The following is a 24,815-nucleotide window of genomic DNA, read 5'->3' as shown; positions in this document are numbered from 1 at the left end:
ACCTCAAATGTCATTTAGGTAAGTAGTGATATTGGAAATCCTCCAAAATGTAAAGTAGCTGTATGCAACTCATAAGCCGAATCTGGTAAATGCTAACATTTTTGATGAATCTGCAAAAATGCTGATGTATTTGATCTAAATTTAAAGAAAAGATGTTCTATATCTATGTTTTAGGTGTAGTTCTACTAAACAGAGTGATGGGTCAGAACATTCTTTTTTCGATTTTTTTTTTTTGCATGTTCAATTTTATTAAGGTTCAAATACAAAACATTCCAAAGAGAAAAACCATTATACCTAAGTTCTATATTCAACTACCAGTTAAACAAGAAAAACATGTTATTCTGTTTCTTTTACAACCAGTATAAAGCCAGAAGAATCAAGACAGATTCTTTTTCCAACAGGAGCAGAATTAAGTCTGCTGGGTCAACAAAGTATTTGCCAAACAGCTGTCTGGTCATTAAGCGTTCTTCAATTTAGTATTCAAGTTTACTATGATTAATCTATGTTCTACACTATCTTCAAGATAACCTAAATAAAATCTCAAGAGCCAAAAGGTCCACGGAAGCATAAACCCAAGTATTTAGATTACAGAATGACTGAGGAAGACAGCTATGTAAGTGCAATGGTTTTTTAAATTTGGTCAATACCCTGATGGTCTGTGATTAGAAGAGCCCATCAAAATGAGGGTTAAATTTCTTGATTATTTTCCATGATTGCAAATGTTAAACACGATAGTACTGATATTTACTAGGTAAAAATTCAGAAGGTGAGTTGGTTTCTTCTAACCCAACTCAAACCTGTTTCCTTTGAGAACATTAGCTTTTACACTATTGGCTCTAGTCTCCAATGCAATAAATGACAAAGCTGTACTGTATCTTGATTTGTTTCTAAGATATGAAGTGGGGTGAGGGGTTAAGTAGGCTTACAAAACAACTTAAAAAAAATAGCAAAAGCCAAATGGCCCAATTTTGTTTCCAGTTTTTAAGAAGTGTGCTTTTGAGCATTTTATGTTTCCAGTTACTTTAGTTTCCAGATATTAGTCTTCCCTTTAGTTTTAAGACTAAATTTCACTCCTGGATAAACACAAAGAAATATTTTACCTGCTGAAAATCAAACACTTTACTGGATAAAGTCACCTCTTATGCCTTTCATTTTTCTAATCCGACTTTCTGACAATCAGTGGTAATTAGGAAGTTCTAAATTGCAGTTGTCCCTATGACTTTGGCTAAAGGAAATGAAAGTCAAAGCTGTAAAATCTACATAAAGAACCATGAAAACTTCCTGACTACCTCCACTTACCAATTTCTTTAATTGCTCCCCTTTCTCCATCTGGTCAATTACTTATTTTAAGTAACTGCCACTCCCTAGTTACAAGTGCTAACCAACGTTGATGCCTTCCTTAGATCCACAGGAACCCTGGAAAGCAAAAATCTTGTCTGCACCAAACCAATTCTGATGAGTACTGCTTATGCAACTGTTGTGCCTTAAGGACAATCAGCATTCTTCTGCTTCAACAACTCTTAGCATTGCATTTCTCTTGCTGCCAGCTTTATCTATTGTGAATCAATCAGCACTCCATGACCATCATGACCATGACCAAAATTCTCAACCATCTTTGCTGTTTCACAGGCATTTGATGCTTTAAATCTGATGTGGAATGCTGATAGATTCACTTTTTAGAAGTCATAAGCCTTTGAGAAGTTGGAGATAACTTCATTGCTTATCTATTTTCTCCTTTGCAATCAAGCTGTTCCTTAAAAGTGAGACACTACAGAGTTGCAAAAATTTGAAACAGTAAGAGCAAGCATCGTTTGCAGCTTCATGGTTGGTTTTGGCCAAACTTTTTATTTAGTATTCTGTAGTTGCTTAACACACACTTAAATGGTCTTATTGGGGAGGGGGAAAGGGGAGGTTCTTGTAGATTCCCAAGGAAATGTCAGAAAAGCAAAATATGGCCAGCACTATCCATTTGCTTTTTTGGGTTTACTGGGCGAATAGCATTTTCCTTACAATATAAGCATCTGATCTCAGGTTTTTCATACTGAGAACATTGAGATTTCAGTTTGAAGACACTCTGAAATCCTAAGAGTAGCATACCCCGACCACCCTCTAATAGCTAGCTTGTTTGTATAGGCAGGAGGATTCATCTCTCCATTTTAGATGAATAGATATTTTGTGAAAGATCTTAGAATTGCTTGCCTCATTTACTGGGGAAAATCTTATAGAAAGTGGCCTTTAGGGACACTTTTACTTGGAAAATTACAATACTAGTACACATGTCAAGTCTTAACACACTTAACATTTGCTTGTTGAAAGTAATTCATAAAATCAAAGATTAAACATGTTTTACTCTTTTTCCTCACAAGAACATAAAAATTATGGAAGGGGAACTTAACAGGAAATTTAAAAAAGGTAACACAATCTTTCCTTTTAGTAGTCCTTGGGTAGTTATGATAGAATAGGTTCCACTTTTGTTTGTTTCTTTGAACAGGGATTTTGGTCCAAAGTTTTGTTTGTTTTTAATATCTGCTTCTGCCTCCCCCTCTATCAGATCGGCTTCCTCCACGGCCACCACCTCTTGGTGCTCCGCGGCTTGAACTGCTGTAGGAATCTCGTGGAGGAGGGTACCCCCTTTCCATAGAAGGGGGAAGCCCTCTTTCTTGTCTGCCAACCCGATCACGACCACTTGAGTAGAGATCACTTCGGCTGCTTGAGTAACTGTCTCGACTTCCACCATATCCGTCACGTGAGCTGCTGTAATCATCATAGCGACTGCTTCCACCATAAGATGGCGGGGGCCCTCGTGTAGGTGGAGCACTACGTGAGTTACCATAACTCTCATATGAATCTCTGTAGGAACCTCCACTTGGATGATCTGAATAGTCACGATCACGACCATAGCCATCTCTATCACTATAGCCTCTTGACGGATAGTCATCACGTGAACTGGAATGACCATAATCACGGTAAGTATAATCTCTTGGTGGTGGTGCATAATCTCTTGTATCATGAGAACTTGGGTAATCTCTGCTTGAATAGCTGTCTTTAGTAGAATATCCATCATCTCTTGGGGACAAATAAACATCTCTATGAGAGGGCAGGGGTTCCCTTCGAGGTGGACCTCCATAACTATCTCTTCCACGTGATACAGGAGCTCTTCCTCCCATTCCACTGCTGCTGCGAACTGGTCCTGAAGGGGCAGATCTTTTAGGAGGAGGACCCCCACTTCGTGGCGGTGGTCCTCTTTTTACTGGAAGTGGTCCCCTGGAAGAACTCATGTTAAAATTCATGGAATAACCACCATCATCCATGTGCCCTCCACGTGAGGGAGGTCCCCTGGTTCCTCCACTTCCTCCTCTTCCGCCTCTAGCCTCTTGGAGGGCCCCTGCTTCTTGGAGGTGGAGGTGGTCCACGTCTACCACTTTCAAACGATGGTTTAGTGGCTTGTTCTACCTTGATGGCTTTTCCATCTAAGGACTTTCCATTCATGTCTCTAGCTGCATCCTTAGCATCTGCTGGGCTTTCAAAGGTGACAAAAGCAAATCCTCTAGATTTGTTGGTTTCACGATCTTTCATCAAGAGAACTTCCACTATTCGTCCATATTTGCCAAATACTGCTTCAAGAGCTTTCTCATTTGTTTCTGTATTGAGGCCACCGATGAAGAGCTTTCCTGGGCGATCTGCTTCAACCATTTTTATCCCTTTGGTGAAAGTCGGAGGGGTAACGACGGTTTCAAGCTCCTACGAGCTCGCCGACGGCAGCTTCCTAGCAGCTCAGCACGAGGGACGGTGGTCGATCCCGAGAAACGAAGCGAGAAGCCACTCGCACTACTGCGCAACGAGGGCGAACAAAGGAGACAGCAAACTTTATACTGTCTTTTTTCGATTTTTGAAATTTGCTCCACTGTATGTAAAATGCATACTTGGGCTAGTTTTAGAATTTCAGTATATAAGGCACTGATGCAAGTTTTATCCTTGCTGAAATGAGAAGTGTATAGAAATCATGTAAGGTTATTGTTAAGAGAGATAATAACTTGAAATATTACACTCTTTTCTTTTCCAGATCACATGGCTTTGTAAGCAACTTCTTTCTGATCCACTATAGGCTGAGAAAAAGAAGGGAGTTTGGCATGGTGGGAATAGTAGGGACTCCTGAGTTAGATCAAATCAGTGAACGATGTTCACATATCCAAAGGAGAAGAATCATTCAAGTTGGAACTAAGAGAAAATTGTTTTTTAAAAATCACCATTTAGAATTTTGACTTGCAAGGGATACTCCTGTTAACAAAAAAGGACAAACTGAAGGAAACAAGCATTGAGTTTATGTCACAATAGAACTTAAATAAATATGAAATGAACTAGACTTTCCTGGTTCCAGGGAGATACATGAAGAGTTCCTTGGGTATAGGTAGGGAGGAGAGGATGGGAGATGACCATGGAGGTTGGAACCAGAGACAGGAAGGCCGCATTTAGAAACACTATAAACTCCTTGTATGGACAGAGCCCTGAAATATAAGTAATGTTCTATCATTAAACCTTTATTAGCTGTGGGGTGTGTGCCTTCCATAGATAGTTTCCAGTAATTTGATTTTAAATTTTCTACCAGAATAATGTCTGTAAATGCCCTAGATGGGCTGAAACCCATCTAAACTGCTGTGAGTAGACATACATTTTTAATAACCCAGTCACTCAAATCTTCAGCCTTACCAAATTAAATGCTTAGGTACTTGACACACAAAAAAGCTAAGACAATGTAGAAGGGAAGGTCATGGTATTAATACTGAGCAGAATTTCATGGTGACAAATCCCTCCCCCAAACAAAACATTTTACCAATATATTTGAATTTGAAATCTTTACATGATATTATGTTTATCTTTCATTCATAAAAATATAATATTTGATATTGAATAAAATAATAAAACATTTCAAAATGGGAATATTGAGCTCTTTTTATCAACATCATGCTGGAGAGTTCACAAGAAACTTAGCATATTACAAATGCATTTACAGCTCAGAATGAATTTTGTGATTTCATGTTTTTAACTTCACCACTATCTCCAAATATGTTACAATGATATAGACAAAAAGGAAACATATCTGTCTGGAAAATCAAAATCTAACTTCTTGTAAAACAAGAAACAAAAATTAGGAGCTTAAGATACTGGCGTGCTGGATTTATGGTTCAGAAATTGTTCTAATTTGATTTGCTAGTTAATAAGAACTGAAATTTGTCTGGAAATGGTATCCTAGAGAAAACATACATTCTCAAATTAAGATTAATTTTAAAAATTAAAAAAAATTAAATCTAGACATGTTGTAGGAGCGTAATGAACATTAATAATATGAAAACATCAAAACCTGGAATTGATAAAAGACATATTATTAAAATGAACCCCAAGATAAAAACAGTGAGAAATGTACCATCCACAACACTCAATGAAAAAACTACTGAAGGATATGTATCAGCAAGAAGATAAGTGAGTCCAGAGGAAAGAATTACAAAGAAATAAAAATGATAAGCATAGAAATGGACACAAGGAGTGTTAGTCTTGCCAGTTTATATCTGTAGATATAAGAAATATTTGTGGGAATAGATTTTAAATGTCTTAGAACACGGGTGCCTGACAATGTTGGTTAACCATGAATTTATCAGTATGGAAGCATAAATGGCTGAATAGTGTTGGCTATCTGTCCTGCATAATAAGAAATATAATGGTAGCTAAGGATTTGTAGGATACCTGATATCCTTCTAAACCCCAGAAAAAAATAGACCAAAATTTGCATGCTCAACCTGCTAATAGCAGAGGACATATTATTCCATAATAGTCCCTCCATTCCATTAGGGAAGAATGAGCTGGACCATTTGAAAGCTGTAAACTTGTATATTTGTAATTTAATTTTGGATTTTCTACCACAATAATGGTATATTATTTTCTTAACTTTTCTTGACTTTTGTTCCCCAATTTTTCTGAGCTTCACCTTTTTTTTTCTTACTTTCATCTTTCTTCAAAGGACCTATGAAGATTAAATTTTAAAACCCACAATTACATTTGTTGAGGAAATGTGGTTGAGGTCATTTCACATTATGCCATTCATTGTCACTGATATAAAGCTCACAAAAGAAAAAAAATCAGAAATAATTCTAGGAAAGCTTGTGATCCCCAGAGGAACATACTGTTTAATTCTATAAGCAATGACAATGAGGTTACTGCTTTTCTTAACCATTTTTATTTAGACTGCCAGTGATCTAAAGTTTAAATATGGAACTCAGCCATGGGTATCCTAATCCCTATCTCTATATCTTCAGGTGTATAACTTCTAATCTGTGCTTTGTGGTTGTTCTGATCTTCATTCATTCATTTGCATTTTTTTCTATATAAACTCTTCAAATCATTTGTGGCATAAAACTGGGGTAGTGATTGGTTAATGTATTTTTCAATTCACTTAATCAAGAGAGTTTTTTTTAAAATTAAACTTGTTCCTGGCTCATCTAATCTCAGATCCTTTCACATTCAATTTCTTCCCCTGGAAGCCTATTCCTTCTAAAACCAGTATGGCTCAGTCCATCACGTTGCTTCAGATATGTCCTTAAATGTTTCATTCTCTGACAAGCCTTCCCTGACCACCTTAGGCAAACCAGCATGACCTTCTGACACACCCAAGCTTTCCTACCAAGATTTCTTTTCTATATAACTGATGGGTTATATATTTTTGTATTTGTTTATATTTGTGTTCACACATTGTAACTTTGTTTTTCTTCTCTATTATGTTATGTACCCAATGAAGGGTGCATGGTCTTCATAGATACTAATAAATAGATATTGTTAACGTAATTGTTTCCAGACTTATCTCTTGTTGTCTCATTCATATCATTTATTTTCAGAAAAAAATCACAAATCCTGCTTGTTCTGGTTCAAACAAGCACTACACATTCTTACTTCTACATCTTTATCATATGTTACTCTAATTAAGGGTGTCTTCTTCCCCTAGCACCCTATCCTTTGAAATTATTTTAATTCTTCAAGTCACATTTCTTGATAAAACTCTTCCTTATTCTTCCCACCACTATGACCACATAGTCTCATAATACTCAAAAGTCATAAATCCCTTCATGACATATCATATCATTTATTGTTTTATAGTTATTTCTGACCTTTCTTTATGCCTTTTAGTAAATGATAAATTCCTTGGTAACAATGCCAAGCACTAAATTTCATTAGAATTCTTGGAGCTTGTAAGACAAATGATAGTACTAAAATGAATCTAAAATATTTGAGCAGCAAGTTAGAAAAAATGTAGCAGTTTAATTTGAAATGTTATTTTAAGCACTACTAGAATATATTAAATTGATATTTCAATGTTAACCTGGAGATTTTTTGAGTTTACTACTACAGTTTATTAAAAACATATTAATTTGCTTTGAATGCCAACCAGGCATTGTGGATAAAATACATGCACACGCTCACAAATCTATAAATCATGTGGTAAGCAGAAGAATGTTCCCCCAACATGTCCAGGGCCTAATCCCTGGAATTTCTGAAATGTTACACTACATGGCCAAAAGAACTTTGAAGATGTAGTTAAGGTTATGGATCTTAATACATGTAGATGATCTTGGATAATTGGAATGGGCACAATCTAAACACACAAGTCCTTAAAAGCAGAGAGTTTTCTCTGGCTGGAGGTAACAGAGAGGAAGGAGACTGAAGGAGAGGTCAGAAAGATTAGAAGCATGATAAAAACTCACCCAGGCATTGCGGGCTTTGAAGATGAAAGTGGCCAGAATAGAGGGTGGCTTCTAGAAGTGGAGAATCACCCTTATCTAACAATCAACAAAGAAAAAGAACTGCAACCTGACAACTACATGAAACTTAAATCTGCCAACACCCTGAATGTGTTTAGAAGCAGATTCATCCCCAGAGCTTCCAAGAAGGAATGCAGTCCTGCTGACACCTTGATGTCAGCCTGGTAAGACTCTAAGCAGAGAATTCACTTGCACTATGCAATATCTGGACTTCTGACCTACAGAAACTGAGACAATGTTTGTTTTATTCTAAATCGATAGTTTTGTGGCAATTTGTTGTCAGCAATGCAGAAACTAATATACCTGATAGACTACATTCTAATGAGAGAGGGGAAAATATACAACTTATGAAATAGAAGCAAATAAGTAATATTTACAGTAACTTAGATGGGGGTAAATGCTATGAAGAAAAAGAAAGCTTAGGAAAAACTTAGAGGAATAACAGTGAGTGTGGGAAGATGTCAAAGTGAAACAGACTGTCAGGGTAGAACTCAGGTAAAAAGTCTAACTGGAGCAAAGAATGAGGGAAACGGGTTGAGGGCAAACCCATCTGGATATCTTTAAGACGATTTCCAGAAAAGGAGCAGTTGATGCAAAGCCATGATGTAGGAAGACAGTTGGCATAGTCAAGCTTCTATTATGGGATCAGTGTGACTAAAACTGCATGAGGGATGGAAAGAGTAGCAGTGTATAACTTACAAGAAGTAAGAGGAGGCCAAATCAGTTTAAGCACTTTGGCTCGTGCTTTGCTTTGAAGACAACAAAGGATTATGAGTAAAAATGACTTCCAGTTTTAAATATAGCAGTGTGTACATGTCAATCCCAAACTCCCTAATGTATAGCACAGTAACAACCTAAATGGGAAAAGAATTTGAAAAAGAAGAGGTACGTGTATATGTATAACTGAATCACTTTGCTGTACACCTGAAACTAACACAGCATTGTTAATCAACTATACTCCAATATAAAATCAAAAGTTTAAAAAAAAAAGAATGACTTCTAATTTAGAGGCTCACTGAGGATGCTGTGGTGAGACTGAAGGGGAGAAAGAGAGAAAGGAGACACCATCTGTAAGGTAATTACATAGGCAAGATAATGATGGCTTGGGGCAAGCTAGAGGCAGACAAAGACATATAATGGGTGGTGAGATTCTGTAAAAGATAGAACATTAGTCTGTTTGAACGGCCATAACAAAATATCACAGACTGGGTGGCTTTGACAATGGACATTTGGTCTCTCACAGTTCTGAAGGATAAAAGTCCAAGATTAAGGGATCAGGGCTGGTTTCTAGTGAGGCTATTTTCCCAGCTTGTAGACGGCTGCCTTCTCACTGTGTTCTCACATTGCCTCGTCTGTGTCTGCACAGAGAAAAAGAGAAGGATACCTCCACTCTTATGCTCATATTTCTGGTGTCTCTCCCTCTTCTTATACAGACACCAGCCCTATCAGATTAGGACCCTGTGCTTATGACCTTCCTCAAACTTAAGTACCTCCCTTAAGGCCCTATTGCCAAATATAGTCACATTGTGGGTTAGGACATCACCATATTAATTTGGGGGGACAACTGTGTCCATAACAGATAGTATGAACAGGATTACTGGAGCCATTGCATTTTAGATGGGAGAGAAAGGAGTCAATGGTGACTCTAACATTTTTGGCTTAACAAACTGGAAAAATTGAAATTTGATTAACTGAGCTGAGGAAACTATAGGAAGAGAAGTAATTGTGAAAAAGTGAGTTGGACTTGCTGAATTGGCTAGTATGTAGTATTGAAATGGAGAAGTTGAGTAGGTAGTGAGATATATGAGTAGAATACAAGAGAGATATCTAAGAAATAGAGATAAATTTGGAAATATTCATGTGTGAAGGGTAGTTAAACCTCTAGATATGGTAAAATCATTAATAGAGTGAGACTAGATAGAAATGGGAGAAGTTAGCAGACTTTTCCTTGGAACACTTTGTTCGGTGTTACAAGGTCAGGGATGTGAGGGAGAACCATCAAAAGAGACAGAGAATAAATGTCCAAGTAATGAAGGCCCAGTAAACTGAGGAACATTTAGTGTCTTGGTAGGCAATTGAAGGAAATATTTTGAGGGAAGAAAACAATCAACTGTGCCAAATTTTTCCCTATTATATTTATGCATTTTTAATGTTTCTAGATTATTTTTCACATATTTAAAAATAGTCATTAATATACTCATAATAATTTTAACAGTCCAAATATTTACTTATTATCCAAACAAATGTAAAATATTTTTTAAAATTTAATTAATTTTTTTATATAGTAAGTTCTCATTATTTATCCATTTTATACATATTAGTGTATACATGTCAATCCCAAACTCCTGATTCATCACACCACTCCCTTGGTGTCCATACGTTTGTTCTCTACATCTGTGTCTCCATTTCTGCCATGCAAACTGGTTCATCTGTACCATTTTCCTAGGTTCCACATATATGTGTTAATATACTATATTTGTTTTTCTTTCTGACTTACTTCACTCTGTATGACAGTCTCTACATTCATCCATATCTCTACAAATGACCCAATTTAATCACTTTTTATGGCAGAGCAATATTCTATTGTATATATGTACTACATCTTCTTTATCCATTTGTCTGTCGATGGGCATTTAGGTTGCCTCCATGACCTGGCTATTGTAACTAATGCTGCAATGAATATTGGGTGCATATGTCTTTATGAATTTTGGTTTTCTCTGGGTATATGCCCAGTAGTGGGATTGCTAGGTCATAGGGTAATTCTATTTTTAGTTTTTTTAAGGAACCTCCATGATGTTCTCCATAATGGCTGTACCAATTTACACTCCCACCAACAGTGCAAGAGGGTTCCATTTTCTCCACAACCTCTCCAGCAGTTTTTGTTCATAGATTTTCTGATGTTGCCCATTCTAACTGGTATGAGGTGATACCTCATTGTAGTTTTGATTTACACTTCTCTAATAATTAGAGATGTTGAGCAGCTTTTCATTTGCTTCTTGGCCATCTGTATGTCTTCTTTGGAGAAATGTCTATTTAAGTCTTCTGCTCATTTTTGGATTAGGTTGTTTGTTTTTTTTAATATTGAGCTGCATGAGATGTATATATTTTTTGAAGATGAATCATTTGTCCGTTGATTCATTTGCAAATATTTTCTCCCATTCTAAGGGTTGTATTTTCGTCATTTTTGTAGTTTCCTTTGCTGTGCAAAAGCTTTTAAGTTTCATTAGGTTACTAATTTGTTTACTTTTGTTTTTGTTTTTATTTCCATTACTCTAGGAGGTGGATCAAAAAAGACCTTGCTTTGATTTATGTCAAAGAGTGTTCTTCCTATGTTTTCCTCTAAGAGTTTTATACTGTCTGGTCTTGCATTAGGTGTCTAATACATTTTGAGTTTATTTTTGTGTATGGTGTGAAGGAGTGTTCTAATTTCATTTTTTACATGTAGCTGTCCAGTTTTCTCGGCACCATTATTGAAGAGACTGTCTTTTATTCATTGTATATCCTTGCCTCCTTTATCATAGATTAGTTGATCATAGCTGCGTGGGTCTATCTCTGGGCTTTCTCTCCTGTTCCATTGATCTATATTTCTGTTTTTCTGCCAGTACAATATTGCCTTGATTACTGTAGCTTTGTAGAATAGTCTGAAGTCAGGGAGTCTGATTCCTCCAGCTCCGTTTTTTTCCCTCAAGATTGCTTTGGCTATTCGGGGTCTTTTGTGTCTCCATACAAATTTTAAGGTTTTCTGTTCTAGTTCTGTAAAAAATGCCACTGGTAATTTGATAGGGATTGCATTGAATCTGTAGATTGCTTTGGGTAGTATAGTCATTTTCACAATATTGATTCTTCCAATCCAAAAACATGGTATATCTCTCCATCTGTTGGTATCATCTTTAATTTCTTTCATCAGTGTCTTATAGTTTTCTGCAGACAGGTCTTTTGTCTCCCTAGGTAGGTTTATTCCTAGGTATTTTATTCTTTTTGTTGCAGTGGTAACTGGGAATATTTCCTTATTTTGTCTTTTAGATTTTTTATCATTCGTGTATAGGAATACAAGAGATTTCTGTGCATTAATTTTGTATCCTGTGACTTTACCAAATTAATTGATTAGCTCTAGTAATTTTCTTGTGGCATCTTTAGGATTCTCTATGTATAGTATCATGTCATCTGCAAACAGTGACGGTTTTACTTCTTTTCCAATTTGTATTCCTTTTATTTATTTTTCTTCTCTGTTTGCTGGGGCTAGGACTTCCAAAACTATGTTGAATAATAGTGGTGAGAGTGGAAATCCTTGTCTTGTGCCTGATCTTAGAGGAAATACCTTCAGTTTTTCACTGTTGAGAATAATGTTTGCTCTGGGTTTGTCATGTATGGCCTTTATTATGTTGAGGTAGGTTCCCTCTATGAACACTTTCTGGAGAGTTTTTTTTCATAAATCAGTGTTGAATTTTGTGGAAAGGTTTTTCTGCATCTATTGAGAAGATCGTATGTTTTTTCTTCTTCAATTTGTTAATATGGTGTATCACATTGAATGATTTGTGTATATTGAAGAATCCCTGGATCCCTGGGATGAATCCCACTTGATCATGATATTTGATCCTTTTAATGTGTTGTTGGATTCTGTTTGCTAGTACTTTGTTGAGGATTTTTGCATCTATATTCATCAGTGATATTGGTCTGTAATTTTCTTTTTTTGTAGCATCTTTGTCTGATTTTGGTGTCAGGGTTATGGTGGCCTTGTAGAATGAGTTTGGGAGTGTTCCTTCCTCTGCAAATTTTTGGAAGAGTTTGAGAAGAATGGGTTTTAGCTCTTTTCTAAGTGTTTGATGGAACTCACCTCTGAAACCATCTGGTCCCGGACTTTTGTTTGTTGGAAGATTTTTAATCACAGTATCAGTTTCATTATTTGTGATTGGTCTGTTAATATTTTCTATTTCTTCCTCATTCAGTCTTGGAAGGTTATACCTTTCTAAGAATTTGTCCATTTCTTCCAGGTTGTCCATTTTATTGGTATAGAGTTGCTTGTAGTAGTCTCTTAGTATGCTTTGTATTTCTGCGGTCTCTGTTTTAACTTCTTTTTCATTTCTGATTTTATTGATTTGAGTCCTCTCCCTCTTTTTCTTGATGAGTCTGGCTAGTGGTTTATCAATTTTCTTTATCTTCTCAAAGAACCAGCTTTTAGTTTTATTAATCTTTGCTATTGTTTTCTTTGTTTCTATTTCATTTATTTCTGCTCTGATCTTTATGATTTCTTTCCTTCTACTAACTTTGAGTTGTGTTTGCTCTTCTTTCTCTTGTTACTTTAGGTGTAAGGTTAGATTGTTTTTTTGAGATATTTGTTGTTTCTTGAGGTAGGTTTGTATTGCTATAAAGTTCCCTCTTAGAACTACTTTAGCTGCATCCCATAGATTCTGGATCATCGTGTTTTCATTGTTATTTGTCTCTAGGTATTTTTTGATTTCCTCTTTGATTTCTTCAGTGAACTCTTGGTAATTTAGTAACGTATTGTTTAGTCTCCTTTTTTTTTTTTTAAGTTTTTTTTCCCCTGTAAGTGATTTCTAATCTCATAGCATTGGGGTTAGAAAAGATGCTTGATATGATTTCAATTTTCTTAAATTTACTGAGGCTTGATTTGCGACCCAAGATGTGACCTATCCTGGAGAATGTTCCATGCACACTAGAGAAGATAGTGTAATCTGCTGTTTCTGATGGAATGCCCTATAAATATCAATTAAATCTATCTGGTCAATTGTGTCATTTAATGCTTGTGTTTCCTTATTAATTTTCATTTTGCATGATCTGTCCATTGGTGTAAGTGAGGTGTTAAAGCCCCCCAGTATTATTGTATTTCTGTTGATTTCCTCTTTTAGAGCTGTTAACATTTGCCTTATATATTGAGATGCTCCTATGTTTGGTGCATATATATTTATAATTGTTATATCTTCTTCTTGGATTGATCCCTTGATAATTATGTAATGTCCTTCCTTGTCTTTTGTAACATCCTTCATTTTAAAGTCTAGTTTATCTGATATGAGTATTGCTACTTCAGCTTTCTTTTGATTTCCATTTTCAGGGAATGTCTTTTTCCATCCCCTCACTTTCAGTCTGTATGTGTCCCTAGGTCTGAAGTGGGTCTCTTGTAGACAGCATATATATGGGTGTTGTTGTTGTATCCATTCAGCGAGACTCTGTCTTTTGGTTGGAGCATTTAATCCATTCAAGTTTAAGGTAATTATTGATATGTATATTCCTATGAACATTTTCTTAATTGTTTTGGGCTTGTTTTGTGTAGGTCCTTTTCTTGTCTTGTGTTTCCCATTTAGAGAAGTTCCTTTACCATTTGTTGTAGAGCTGGTTTGGTGGTGCTGAATTCTCTTAGCTTTTGCTTGTCTGTAAAGCTTTTGATTTCTCCATTGAATCTGAATGAGATCCTTGCTCGGTAGAGTCATCTTGGTTGTAGGTTTTCCCCTTTCATCACTTTAAATATGTTATGCCACTCCCTTCTGGCTTGTAGTTTTTCTGCTGAGAAATCAGCTGATAACCTTATGGGAGTCCCCTTGTGTATTATTTGTCATTTTTCCCTTGCTGCTTTCAATAATTTTTCTTTGTCTTTAATTTTTGCCAGTTTGGTTACTATGTGTCTCAGCATGTTTCTCCTTGGTTTTATCCTATATGGGACACTCTGCACTTCCTGGTCTTGGGTGGCTATTTATTTTCCCATGGTAAAGGAGTTTTGACTATAATCTCTTCAGATATTTTCTCAGGTCCTTTCTCTCTCTCTTCTCCTTCTGGGACCCCTATAATGCAAATGCTGTTGCCTTTAATGTCATCCCAGTGGTCTCTTAGGCTGTCTTCATTTCTTTTCATTCTTTTTTCTTTATTCTGTTCCACAGCAGTGAATTCCACCTTTCTGTCTTTCATGTCACTTATCCATTCTTCTGCCTCAATCTTCTGCTATTGATTCCTTCTAGTGTATTTTTCATTTTAGGTATTGTATTGTTCATCTCTGTTTGTTTGTTCTTTAATTCTTCTAGGTCTTTTTTAAACACTGCTTGCATCTTCTTGATCTTTCCCCTCTTATTTTTTTCGGAGGTCCTGGATCATCTTCACTATCATTATTCTGAACTCTTTTTCTGGAAGGTTGCCTATCTCTACTTCATTTATTTGTTTTCTTGGGTTTTATCTTGTTCCTTTATCTGGTACATAGCCCTCTGCCTTTTCATCTTATATATCTTTCTGTGAATTTGTTTTTTTCCCCTACAGGCTGCAGGATTATAGTTCTTGCTTCTGCTGTCTGCCCTCTGGTGAATGAGGCTATCTAAGAAGCTTGTGCAACTTTCCTGATTGGAGGGACTGGTGATGTGTAGAGCTGGCTGTTGCTCTGGTGGGCAGAGCTCAGTAAAACTTTAATCTGCTTGCCTGCTGATGGGTGGGGCTTGGTTCCCTCCCTTTTGGTTGTTTGGCCTGAGGCGACCCAACACTGGAGCCTACCTGGGCTCTTTGGTGGGGCTAATGTCAGACTCTGGGAGGCCTCACGCCAAGGAGTGATTCCCAGAACTTCTGCTGCCTGTGTCCTTGTCCCCATGGTGAGTCACAGCCATCCCCCACCTCTGCAGGAGACCCTCCAACGCTAACAGCTAGGTCTGGTTCAGTCACCTATGGGGTCACTGTTCCTTTCCCTATGTCCCAATGCACACACTACTTTGCGTGTGTCCTCCAAGAGTGGAGACTCTGTTTCCCCCAGTCCTGTTGAAGTCCTGCAATCAAATCCCACTAGCTTTCAAAGTCTGATTCTCTAGGAGTTCCTCCTGCTGTGCCAGCACCCCAGTTGGGAAGCCGGACGTGGGGCTCAGAACCTTCACTCCAGTGGGTGGACTTCTGTGGTATAAGTGTTCTCCAGTTTGTGAGTCACCCACCCAGCCGTTATGGAATTTGATTTTATTATGATTGTGCCCCTCCTACTTTCTCACTGTGGATTCTCCTTTGTCTTTGTGGGATATCTTTTTTGGTGAGTTCCAGTGTCTTCCTGTTGATCATTGTTCAGCAGTTAGTTGTGATTCTGGTGCTCTCACAAGAGGGAGTGAGGGCACGTCCTTCTACTCTGCCATCTTCAACCAATCTCTCCAAATATAATAAAATTTTATCATTGTCATGAATATTTTTCTTGATTGGAAAAATTTCCAATTGCTATAAGACTTCTCAAAATTTTGTTGACTATTTTATAGAGAAATTATGTGATTGAAGAAAAAAATTCAAAGCTAGGTATCCATTAAATATGCTATAAATATCCTGTCATTACTAATACTGCTGTACTTAACAGGACATTCTTTAATTTTCAAACTGGATTTAAATTTTTATTTGATTTTCAAATATTAAAAAAGTTATTATATAACATTATTTTCTCCATAAATCAAGGTAATCACCACTTTATATTTATGGTAGTAATAAAATTGACAAAAAATGCTAATGAATATCTAGTATAGATTAGCAACTTTTGATTCAATACATACTAAAAACGTGTTGATTATATTTCTTATTAATAACTCTGCAAGATCAACAGCCAAATGTTGTACAAATAATTCAAGAATTGAATATGACATGAAGAGTTTTTAAAACTCTTCAGAAGGGATTCATGTGAATTCATAATTGAATCAGTCAGCATTTCATTATAAAATAACATATTCTCAGAAATATTTACATGTTCCTATTCAAGATTTTTCTACTATAAGTATTCCTATCTGCTCCTCCACTTATAAATTTATTACATATTCAAAACAACTTATTATTCTTATGTTTTTGCTCTCTACATAACTTTTTCTTCTCCATATAAAAATGCAAAAGACTTAGAAAAGTCCCTCATCACACTCTTTTCACTGTTTGTATGAAAAATACTGGGATTACCAAATTTTATCCAGCTTGGTTACTTGTAAAGCCTTTGGTTAGAACCACCACTATGAATGAATAAACTTTTTTAGCTAGAAAAGCAAAGCTTATGTGAGATCTAAGGAGTGGTAGAAGAAGATACCCTATTTTTGTGAGTTTACCCTCTAATGTTCTTTACTTGTTAAACTGTGGCTCTGCATTTCCAGTCATTGTGTGAACATAGATTTGCATACAGCAAAGAAAAAAGATTTTTATACATTTTAACCCTCGTTAGTGAAGAAACACTTCCCAAAATTCTCCCAGCTGACTTTCCTTAGTTTGAATCAAGGAGTCATATGCCTACTTCTATTACACTGACCACTGGAAAAAAGAATCACCTTCGAACATGTGTCTCTGGAGGGCTGACCACAACTCACAATTGTGTATCTACCTTGAGCTGCATTAGACCTTATCAGTAAGACTTGTTCTCAGGCCACATGGAGACACTCTGATTAGTTCCATGTCAGGAGTTTCTACTTCCACAAATTACTACTCTTTAATTTTAAAATACTGGAAGCACCATGTTTTTTTTTATAGTCAAGTATCCAGATGCAAATATTAATTTGTTAATTTTATTTTCAAACATCCTGTGACTTACATAAATAATGCCCATTTTTTATCCTTTCCTGTCTTGAAATTTAATTTAAGAAATTTTAGACTCATATTTTCAAACCTGTGTAGTATAATTCTCTCAATTTTTAAGGCCACTATCCAGATGGTGATTTCAACAGAAGACCATTTATTGGTTTTGTTGGAATTATTTAACTAAATAAAATATGGAATAACACAATCTCTTAATGATAGCTTGAATTATTTGACATTATCAGTGGCTCATCCAGTCAATCACGTAAAAGCAGAATAGATGGGGCTTCCCTGATGGCACAGTGGTTGAGAGTCTGCCTGTCGATGCAGGGAACATGGGTTCATGCCCAGATCTGGGAAGATCCCACGTGCCACAGTGTGGCTAGGCCCATGAGCCATGGCCACTGAACCTGCGTGTCTGGAGCCTGTGCTCCACAACGGGAGAGGCCACAACAATGAGAGGCCCGCATACTGAAAAAAAAAAAAAAAAAAAAGGCAAAACATAAGAAGTGGTATTTTTCTCTTAGTTTATTTCTTTAATCGTCTTTCATTGATTTGCTTCTCTTTCAATCATTTTTAGAATTTCAGAATTTTTTTGTGCATTGTTGATTTGCATTTTGCCCAAATGGTATTTGGCCAGACATCAATGACAGAGATGCTCTTTTCCCTCACTTGTTTCATGTTTTTTTGTAGCTGCTTTGGGATGCACAGGAATCTAAATGATAATTCCCAGGGCATTGTCTCTGAGCTCAGGCTCTGCCTCTGTTCCTGTTTTACAGCTTTTATATGGTGTGTATCTCAGGTGATGATATATTCTGGCATTAAATTTATTCTGAAGCCAAATATAGTCACAATGATCTTGAAGACATTATGCTTCAGTAACACTGGTGCTTGTTATTAGGGTGTGTGTGTGTGTGTGTTTCATTAGAGATTGGAAAATGACATAGCTTTTGCTACATAGAATACCAAATATATTAGCTTTCTCTGGTTTTTAAATTTTCACCATCACCTTCTGATGCAGCAATTTAGAATTTAGACTCTGACAGCCTCCATTCACAATAAGATTTCCCTCCTTTTAAAAATTAGTTTTTATTGAGGTATAGTTGATGTATAATTTTATATAAGCTACAGGGGTACAATATAGGAAGTCACATTTTTAAAGGTTATACTCTATGTATAGTTATTACAAAGTATTGTCTATATTTCCTGTGTGTTGTACAATATATCCTGTGGCTTACTTTATACATAACTGTTGTACCTCTTAATCTCTTACCCCTATATTGCCCATCTCCCCGACCCTCTCCCCACTGGTAACCACTAGTTTGTTCTTTATATCTGTAATTCAGATTTCCCCCTTTTTAGCTGCCACCTTGGATATATTACATACTTTGCACATTATAAGTAGTATATTAACAAATCACTAGGTTATTTTGAAAATTGTTACATTTATTTAAACCTTGTTGTCATGATACATAAAATAGAATCACTAAATTGAAATAATTATTTTACCACAAAGAGAGTGACTTTTCAGCACAAGAGAAATTATACCAAACTAACATTTATATTGAGTGAAATCTTTCAAATGTTTTCTTCCAAAAAGCAATAATTTCACACAGTGGCGTTTCAACAATCTCTTTATAAATTCTTAATAAACTATATAAGCCTCTAGCATGTGGAGAAAATAATACAAGGCATGGTATTAAACAGCAAATAAAAGCTCTTAACTTTCTTTGTATAAACTGCAATTCAAACAATTAACTTGGTGCTATGATATGGTTGTATTTAATAATAAACTCAAACTATCAAGCTAATCTAGAAAATCCTAACACATAATAAGTTTGTATAGAATATAAGGTCATTAATGAACCACAAGCAGTAGCAAGACATTTCAAATAGGAAATGTGATCAACAGTAGAAATATATCAAATTATTTGTGAGTAGTGAAAAGAAAGACTAAGAACATGGCAAAAATAAAATTCTTTACATCAGATACTATTTTTCTTTGTCCAAATAGGATATGTATATTTTGATTGTTGCTTGTTTTGGAATTCTATTAGTTTTACTAAGAGAAGCTGACGTTTACCCTTCATACATGCACAATAGTTGCCACATTTTAGACATTCCTACTGTGCCTGTAACTTTGTCATATATAAATGCAATAACTTTGATATATACTTTCGTAAGCATTTTTGTTTTTGTTTAAATTAGTCATAGCAGAGAAACTTTCAAATGAGTTTGTTATAGGAAACATTTGTGCATTATCAATTGTGGTTTAACTAGGTGACATTTCTGACCCAATTATTATGAAGTATACTGACATACCTAGATGAAAGACTGCTATTTATGCTAAACAATAAAATGTGTTTATGTACAAAAAAATTTTTGTGAGTTTTGAAATCTAATAGTATCAGATGGTAATTTCATATTTCTTAAAAAGTATTCAGACCCCAAGTGGTGTCAGGTAAACTGGATATCTGCATGCAAAAGAATGAAGAGGGACCTTTACCTCATACCATACATAAAATTAACTCAAAATGTATCATAGACCTAAATGTAAAACCTAAACCTATAAAAATCTTAGAACAAAATACAGGAGGAAACTTCCTGATTTAGGATTAAATAACATTTTCTTATATATGACACCAAAGCGAGACAAAAGAAAAAAAGAGATAAACTAGAATTCAAAATTAAATATTTTGTCCTACAAAGGACACCATCAAGAAAGTTTAAAAGACAATTCACAGAATGAGATAAAATATTTACAAATCATTTATCTGAGAAAGGACTTGTCTCCAGGACACATAAAGCATATATATAAAGAACAACTCAAAAACACAAAAGAATAAAACTCAATTTAAAAGTGGGTTAAGGATTTGAATAGACATCTCTACAATTAAGATATACAAAAGGCCAATAGCACATAAAAAAATGCTCAGCATCAGTAGTCGTCATGGAAATGCAAATTAAAACCACAAGATACCACTTCATATGCAGTAGCATGCAAAAATAAGACAGACAGAAAAAAGTGTTGAGGATAATGTGGAAAATACTTTGTGAGTGAAATGTATTAGACACCAAAATTGTTCAGCCACTTTGGAAGATAGTTTGGCAGTTCCTCAAAGTGGTAAACATAAAGTTACCAGATTATATATATATATGTATATATATATATATATATATATATATATATATATATATGGATATGGATATATATATAGTTTTATATATATCACAAAAAATTGAAAAAAGAAAAAATGCAAAACACATCCACACAAAAAGCTCTACATGAATATTTATAGCTAAACTATTTAAAATAGCTAAAAAGTTGAAATAATCCAAATGTCCATCAACCAATAAACAGATAAGATATAGCATACCTACACAATGTAATATTATTTAATAATAAAACAAAAGTAATAAGGATACATTCAGCAACATGGAAGAACCTTAAAATCATTATGCTAATTGAAAGAAGCCAGTCACAAAAGTATACATATTGCATCATGGCATTTATATGAAGTGCCCAGAAAAGGCCAGTCTATAGAGTCAGAAAGTAGATGGGTGATTGCCAGGGAATGGATGTAGGGAGGAATGGGGAGTGACTGCCAACGGGTATGAGATTTCTTTTGGGAACAAGGACAATGTTCTAAAATTAGACAGTGATCATGATGCACAATTTTGTGAATATACAGCATGTTGTATACTTTAAAAGAATGAATTTATGTTATGTAAATTCTATCTCAATAAACCTGATATTTAAAAAATAATCTAGACCATAGGTAAGAAACTTGTTTGGTAGTGGGCCAAAGAATAAATGTTTCAGGCTCTGCGGGCTGCATATAGTTTCTGTCACATACACTTTTCTTTTATTTATTTATTTTTTGCACAACACCTTACCAATGGAAAAACCATTCTAACTTAAAACAGGCTGTGAGCCAGATGTGACCCATGGGTAGTAGTTTTCCCACTCTTCATCTTGACCATTAGTTCTCAAACTTTGTTCATCTTTTGACTCACCTACAAACTTGAAAGTACAGATGCCTGAATTCTACCTTGACGTTCCCAAGCAAAATGTGGGACTTTTTATTTTTAACTGCATTCCTGTGAGGTTCCTAAGTACACGTGTACATTAAAAAGTGTAAAAAATTGAACTGAGTATACTTATCATAATTATTAGATTCCTGATGGCCCAAATTATCTGTCAGTCTGACTCACAATTCCTTCCATAAATCATGATGCCAATGATGACTTGGTATCAGAGCCTCCAATTTGCTGTCCACATTTCATAACAGAAAATAATTCCTCTTTACATGAACACATATCAGTATATTTATCTTTACTTTTTTACTTATTTATTATTGGTGAAGGCCACATTTTCCTTAAACATTTTGCCCTTACATTAGCATTTCTCAAAGTATGTACTAGAGCTAGTCCTATGAAATGTTGCAAATAAGTTTAGAAAAATATTAAATAGAGCATTTCCAATCGGAAATGTTCCATATGCATTTAAAAATTTAAATATTTTAGCTCTCTTGCAAAAAGAAATCTACTTCGTTTTAACACAATGTTTCTTACACATTTCCCCCATATTCAACAATACGTCCCTTAAAAAAAAATACTTATTAGTGTCTTAGTCACATACTTTAATAACCCTTTTATTAGGTTGTTTTATTAGGGATACTCTAGCCTGACCTGTCATTAGAGGGTATAAATACTATTAAGACAAAAGTTGTCCACTTAGTATTCACACAGGTATTTGCTGAAAAACAAGAACAGATTAATAAGGAAACAGCACATTTATTAAAAATGAAAATATGGATATTAATCTTCTAAGACTAGATCCAATTCATTTATATTTCAACAGAAATCTATGAATTTAAGAGGAAACTAAATATTTTCTGCATCATTGAATAAGGACAGTTTCTTCATCAAGAAAATAATATGGAATTGAAATCTTAGTATATATTATCTTTTTAAAACAAGATGAAATCTGTAAAATTCTCTCAGGGATCATTCCCTATAAAGAGTATTGCTGCTTGGATGCTTCCAATTTCAGGTAAAAATCATAGAGAAATTATATTTGAATTTGGAAATATGCAAACCATGAAATTATATATGGACATGGTTATAAAACTTAAATAAGTCAGAGTATTGAGTTCATATTTAAATCTCAAGAATAACTCTAAATTAATAGAGAATGTATTTAAACATTTATTTTAAGACATGAAAGACATACAGAAAAGTTTCTATCTTTATTCTGTAGTGTTATTATTTCACTGAATTTTCTTACTTTTGGAGAATAACAGAACAAGTTTTTTTATATATTTATTAATTCAAATAAAAACTTTCAAATCAAGTGCTGTGCCATGCATAATTCACTAGCATTAAATCACTACTTGATAATGTAATTGATGTGAGAAGTACATAGAAACTTAACATGAAGTAAATATAAAGGACCATATAGAAATATAATTCCTAATGACATATATTTTAGAATTATTAATCATTTATAAAAAGAGTACAGAAGTTGTGAAATGGGTATCATATATTCTTAAAATATTTACACTGTAATTATCCCTTTCTGCAATTGAAGTTTTTAAAGACCTAAACGTTTTCATAAATGGTTTGCATTACTTACTTAAAGAATGGTAGAGGATAAAGAAGTTTCTAAAATAAAATTTTTTCTTCTCTGTTTAGTAGTTATCAAAAACATCTATTGATTCTTTAAGAGATGGAATTAAAACATATTTATAGTACCATATCTGACTTACTGTTTTTCATTTCCTATGGTAAGTAGCATATAATTTGCTCCATAAATATGATTTTAAAAATTTCTGACAATATGGTACAGTGACATGGGGTGCTGGTTTCTCCATTTCAACCTAAGTCTGGAAAAAGCAAAATAGGGGCAAAGGCCTAAAAATAATTCAAAAACTTCTTATGACTTTCTTATGGCTAGTTAATACGAATAGCACTGGGCTGGTGGTAAGGTGTTTTTAAATGAACTAAGGCTGAGAAGGGTTGAGAATCAGGGAGCAAGTATAGATTGTAAAGATATTTGCCTACCCTATGCCTAGTTCAAGGGAGAGCTTAATAAACCCTCACCAAGCTCTAGGAACTTGGACCCTGACTGGAATGAAGGGTGCACAAGAGGGTTATCAATTTCTGGTAAAACTAAAGTCCTCCTTCTCCTGTTCCTCTCGTCAAATCTTAAAGATTAGAATATTACATTAATTACAAATATTAAAATGTAAAAACAATTTCATATGAGAATCAGTAAACAGTTCATTAGAAAATTCAAATATAAAAATAAAGATATGACCCAAATTGCTTGAGACAAGGAGATAGGAATATGAATTTGAGCTTATAAGGAATGTCAGTGAGAAAATCTAACGTTTGTCTACTTGGATTTAGAGAAAGAAGGGTGAGAGATTAGGACAGAGGCAAAACTAGAAAAAAAATGTTTCAGGATAGATGAAAAACTTCAATTCAAATACACAAGAATATCTATAAACCCAAAGTAGAGTAGTCAATAGTACCTATATAAAGGTTTAAAGACACTTCAAAGGAATATATAAAGATTTAAGGGAGAAAAAAAATAGTTTACCTTAGGAGATAATTTGTACTAACTTCTCAAAATCAAAAATAAAATCCAGAAAACAATGAAACTTTAAAATATATAAATATATAAATTTATATAAATATAAAAATATATAAATTTCTAGCTAGAATTTTGTCCTTAATGAAAATATTTTAATAATATTAGATAAATAGACATTTTTTTCACCAAAGAAAAGCAGTAAGAGTTTGTACCCATCAAAATCTCATTGCATATAAATGAATGAATAAATTAAATAAAACAAAGAAAGTTATTTCAGATAGAAGGTCAGATTGAAGAAGAAATAGAGAAAAATGTTGTATACAGAAACATAAGCAATCAGTTTGTAAATTGACACTAATAATGATTTTGAGGTTTAAGAAACTGAAATTAAAATATACAACAATGACAGTGTATGCATTGACAAAGGGTGAATGGAATTAAAATGTTTTTATTTTTATTTATTAATCAGAAGGTGAGTAGCAAGACTAGCAGACCCACAGTCACTGATGTACAAATATCAAACAAAGAAAGTTTTGAAAACATATATTTCTAAAAAAAATAGTATCAACTCATTTAATACCAAATCCAGGGCTGAACTGAAACTAAGTTAATGATCATTTTCATGTATCTAATTTAGTTAAATGATTATAGGTTTCACTACATGTTAATGGCTTTTATTTAATTTTAGAGTTTTTATCTCTCTCAAGAGAGTTTAGAACTTGTTTGAGTAAAACTGATGTTCACCAGCACAGCTTTTATTTTCTATAACAAGCTGATGCTCTTCCAATTCTGGGTTTGGACATAGGATTGGGATCAGCATAGGCAGACAAACTATGCTGAGGGAAAGAAAAAATGATAAAGCTTTTAGAAATCAAAATTTCAACACTTGCAGATTATCAACCACATGC

General features: G+C 34.6%; 1 pseudogene across 1 annotated transcript; it reads right to left on the bottom strand.

The window, feature by feature from the left end:
- Positions 1-1,825: 1,825 nt before the first annotated feature.
- LOC309806294 (RNA-binding motif protein, X chromosome-like) lies at positions 1,826-3,856 on the bottom strand (annotated as a pseudogene). The gene has a single exon. The product of its transcript is annotated as an RNA-binding motif protein, X chromosome-like (transcript).
- Positions 3,857-24,815: the final 20,959 nt, after the last annotated feature.

Source organism: Mesoplodon mirus, assembly GCF_964341445.2.
Source record: "Mesoplodon mirus genome assembly, chromosome: 6".
Classification (NCBI taxonomy): Eukaryota; Metazoa; Chordata; class Mammalia; order Artiodactyla; family Ziphiidae; genus Mesoplodon; species Mesoplodon mirus.
The sequence above is the reverse complement of the archived record's forward strand: the minus strand, read 5'-3'. Positions and strand labels throughout refer to the sequence as shown.